Source organism: Scedosporium apiospermum (genome assembly GCF_000732125.1).
Source record: "Scedosporium apiospermum strain IHEM 14462 chromosome Unknown SEQ_SAPIO_0011, whole genome shotgun sequence".
Taxonomy (NCBI): domain Eukaryota; kingdom Fungi; phylum Ascomycota; class Sordariomycetes; order Microascales; family Microascaceae; genus Scedosporium; species Scedosporium apiospermum.
The window spans coordinates 310802-315436 of record NW_015971712.1 but is presented as its reverse complement, the minus strand read 5'-3'; the positions used below and the strand labels follow the sequence as shown (position 1 = coordinate 315436).

The 4635-nt window shown below is 52.8% G+C and overlaps 1 pseudogene; it reads right to left on the bottom strand.

Annotated features, from left to right (window-relative positions):
- Positions 1–1342: 1342 nt before the first annotated feature.
- On the bottom strand, positions 1343–3004 carry SAPIO_CDS0086 (annotated as a pseudogene; the record flags this gene model as incomplete).
- Positions 3005–4635: the final 1631 nt, after the last annotated feature.

Sequence of the window (4635 nt, the reverse complement as noted above, 5' to 3'; positions counted from 1 at the left end):
GAGGATTTGAGCGGAGAGTTGAGGGCTGGAATGTCTGGCCGTGTAACTTGATGACCGTGGACGCGAATGGGAGAATGACAGCTCCTGCTCGCCTCGGTGAAATTAGATATCCGTCAGGGACTTATCCTCTTCGAAAGCTAATTCCATCACCTCCCTAGCCCCCAACCATATGGCCTCCATTGGCCAAGGTTTGGAAGGGAAAAAAAAAGCAAAGGGCATGACATGGGCTGAGATCCTCCCCGGACCCCGACCTCCGGCACATGGCTCGAGTGTTTTCGTGCGAAGGGAGCTCCGTTCGAGCGGAGCGGAAAACAGCTTACACGCGGTAATAGCTCCCTTGCTTGAAACTATCTGCTATCTACGATACACGCTAGTTCAATGATGAAAATGAGCTCCTCTTAGCGCGGCTGCCATTTTTTGAAGGGAGCGTAAGGTGGAGACGCTAGAGCGCCCGCCGCGGAGATGGCTTAGTTCTTAGCGAGGAGGGCTGAGTGATTCCGGGTTCTGTTTGGCTGATAAGAGGCTGCTTTAGCTTGTTTCGGAACAAGGAATTAGACGAGGGCTAGGGGTGAAGAATCTATGGGGATAAGCTAATGCGTAGTCTGAGGCTGGAAGGAGGACCTTAGCGAAAGAGGCGACGGCTTAGAGCTTCATCAGGATGAAAGTTGAATGCACTAGAGTTTGGGGATGATGTTCTCAATGTGTCCCTTGATTTGAGCTCTCGTGTTGGAGCTAAGGGATGCTTGAAGCTTGAAGCTAGAGAAAGGAAGAGAGTCAATGCCATCTCTGATCCCCGCAATGTGATCGGGGTTTGAGCCTAGTACTAGATAGGGTACTGATGATAACCTGATAGATAGAGAAAGCAATAGGCATGAGGCATCAATAGTAGTAGCGGCTGTCAGATGGCTTGCCATTGGGGATCCCCGAGCTGAGAGAGGAGTAAGTGAAGGGTTCAAAGCCTCCAGGGGCAAGGCTGCGGAGGGAGCACAAGTTCCATCAACGAAGTTCCGAGGAGCAATGCAAATTGATATTCCAAAATAAAGCTACCAGAACATAAGAAAGGCTAGCTAATATGTTATAGATGGGCAATATGTAAAGTAGAAGATAGAAGAAGAGAAAAGCACCAAGATCGTAGGAAATTACACCCTTTTCCAAACTCACTATGAACTCATAGACACAAGAGGGATAAAAATGATATCGAGAAAAGAAAATTTGAAAGGAGGAGGCCCATCCATCACCCTCAACCCAAGAACGCTCTTCATGCATGCAATATCATCCCGTCATCTAACTTACTTCCTCGCCCTATTGACAGACCCCTTTTCTTGATTGTGCCACAGCCAACTTAGTCGTCAGGCTCAATGGGAGCACCCTCCTCTGGCTCATCGGGATCGATCTCACTACCTTCAGCAGGGTTCTCCGGCTTCAAGGCACCGCCCGCCGAGGGAACGTCGATGGTAACTTCGCCTTTGCTAGTCTCATCAGGGTCGAGCTCACCACCGTCTCCAGGGAGATCGGGCTCCAGGGGAGCACCGGGAGCCGGGTCCTCAGGCACGAGAGGGGCACCGGGGGCTGGCTTGTCAGGGACGACGTCGCCACCACCGACATCAGGGACGCTGACTTTGCAGAAGAGGAGAGCGGCAGTGACGGCGTTGCGGAGGGACTGGATGTGCGCCGGGGGATCCTCACCGTAGATGATGAGAATGGTAGCGAGCGTAGTCTCAAGACCGATAATGTCCTCGAGATCGCAGGATCCGGGGAGCGCAAAGATTCCGTCCTGGCGCCTGCCGATCTTGAAGCGGGAATGGACATCGCCGATGAGATGCGGGTCAATGTCGTGACCCTCGGCGATCAAGACCTGGGCGAGCTGCTGCACGACCATGTAGACGGGGAAAGGGGGCTCGTGGGAGGCGTACGAAGGCGAGTTGACTAGCTGAGTGAAGGCGTCAAGGAGCTGAGCGGACTCTGCGGACCTCCTGCCGAGACCGGGGATAAGAATGCTGCCGGAGCCGCCTGGAACAACGACCTCGGGGGCGCCGTGCTTCTTCAAAAAGGCCTTGATTTGCTCGATGCCCTTCTGGACGGCCTTCCTCTGGTTGTCGTCCTTGAGAGTGTCGAGGAGCTGTTCCATGATGAGAAGCTCCTGCTGGGCCTTTATGATGTCCTCGATGGTGACATCGCCGCCAAGCTCATCATCGTACTCGTTATCGGGGTACTCAGGCTCATCGGGGTACTCAGGCTCATCGTGGTACTCAGGTTCAGCAGGGTATTCGGGCTCATCAGGGTACTCAGGCTCGTCGGGGTACTCTGGTTCCTTGGGGTACTCGGGTTCCTTAGGCTTCTCAGGTTGCTTGGGCTTCTCGGGTTGCTTAGGCTTCTCAGGTTCCTTGGGTTTCTCAGGCTCCTTGGGTTTCTCAGGCTTGCTGGGCTTTTCAGGTTTGCTAGGCTCATCAGGATACTCCGGAGTCCAGGGCTCGTCAGGCGTCTGAGGGTACTCTGGATCCTGAGGCTTTTCTGGTTTCTGTGGCTTCTGAGGTTGTTCGGGCTTCTGTGGCTTCTGAGGCTTCGATGGTTCAGGATACTCGGGGTACTCAGGAGACTCGGGATACTCAGGCTCCGGAGGGTAGTTGCTGGGAATGTCGGGGACGATAGGGCTTCCGGGAAGGGGATCGTCGGGCCTGATCGAGATACCACCACCGTTGCAGCTGCCGCGGGTGCATCCACCACCGAAATTCTGGGGGGTTCGCTTCTTGGGCGGCAATTTTAAGCCGGGAGGAAGTTTAAAGTTGGGTGGAAGGAAGCCAATGATCTCATCAAGATCAGGGATAGTGATGTCGCCGCCGCTTCCCTCGCCAGCACCGCTACATTTACCCTGGTAGCAGAAACCAGTATCAGCGCCGTCGCCGATGCCGATGCCGATGCCAATGTCGACTTGTCTCTTCTCCCTGGCGGGGAGGGCCTGGGTAGCAGCCACAAGGCTGAGTACCGTCAGGGCGCTGGACCGCATTCTGTCCTTTTGTATTCTGAAAGGAAGAGGCAAAGAGTATGCCTGTATTCGCCTCTCTCGAAGAACAACTTGGTCGCGAAAACACAAAAAGAGAAATAAGAAAGAGCCCTGTGAAGACACTTATCCCTGGGGAGTAGGATGAGGAAAGGAGCTGACAATAGAGGGAGAAACGGGAACTGCGGACAATCAGGAGTATCGTCAGTTATAAAGCCGGCCGAGTCGCCTAGAAACGGCGATGTGCGTTGCCACCGGGTCGTCGAGTCGGCTCGCCATCGCGAAGGCTCTAAGTGGAAGAATATTAAAAAGAAATATTTATAGCATATTGCTATTTCGCCTCTCCTTCATCCATTCAACGGCGCCGACTTGAATCGCCCGAATGGCATCTGGTGATGCCTGGCTGGCTAGCTTGTCATCTATGTTAATATGGAATAGATGAGGTTGAGAGCGCAATACCCTCTCGACAATGTATTATCCGGGGAGGTCCCTTTAACCGGACGGTCCTGCGATCTTATTTGCCCCTCTCCGGACGCTTTAGTAGACCTGGCCGTCCCAAAAAGATCCGTGAACCAGAAAATGGGTACACAAGGGAGGAACGGCTTCCGCTATCGAATGAGGACCGACAGGTATATTGTGCCTATATCGCCGTCAAGTGTTAGCCATGGCCGAGAAAAGCCATCACCAGCCTCCCCCGGGTCAACGTGGACCAAGAGTGGATACGGATCCGTAAAATGGAAACTAAAACCTATTTTTGGCTGCACTTTAAAATCGTCCCCTGATGCAATGTATGAGGTGACGAGGCAAGAAAGTCGTAAAGCACATCGCTCTTAGCTTTAAATGAACCGAATCAGAACAACAATCCGGGTCGCCGAGGATGGGTTAAGCAGCCCACCCTGCGCTGCGGGAGCCCATGAAGATATAGGGTACAAACCTGGGACTCTGGACGGCAGCATTGACTCTCTCACCGTCGTGTAGAAGATACTCTAGGGCTGGTAGTTTGATGGAGATCAGGTAAGCTAGAGGGTTCTGGCAGTTCAGGGAATCAGGGACAGGTGCCGGCGCCTTGGCCGTTGTGTCCCATGATTCATCGATCGGAGGGTTCGGTGCCTGAAGATGTTACCGTGCTAGAGGGTGCCATCTTCCCACCCATTGCTTGCATCCTTATTTGAAGATATTGCTTTGTTGACCTTGGGGTCATCGCTAGAGCTGCTGTTAGTTTACGCCGCAAGATACTCACACATCGCATCGCAGTGGACCATAGCGTCGTATGGAAATGCTGTCGACTAAGAATAGATCAATTTAAGCTTGCCTCGGGTTGAGAGTCTTGGCCGGGCTTTACCCCAAAGTTGCAAAAAGGAGATCGTGAAGAAGCGTCGACGACTTTCGTCCCGTATCCAATATAACCACAAAATGGGTCCGGCCTTCCAGATAATAAAAATTGAATCGAATGGCAGGGCCCCATACTGACTGAATCGAGTTCAATCACTTGATCATCGACATTAATCAGAGCATTGGGTGCCAAATCATTTGTAGTCCAGGATAGGGATGGATGACTTCCGCTGTACCAGGACTAATGCTGCGAGCCACAACGCATTGCTACCAGGGATTCGCATCATCGACAAATAACCACAACG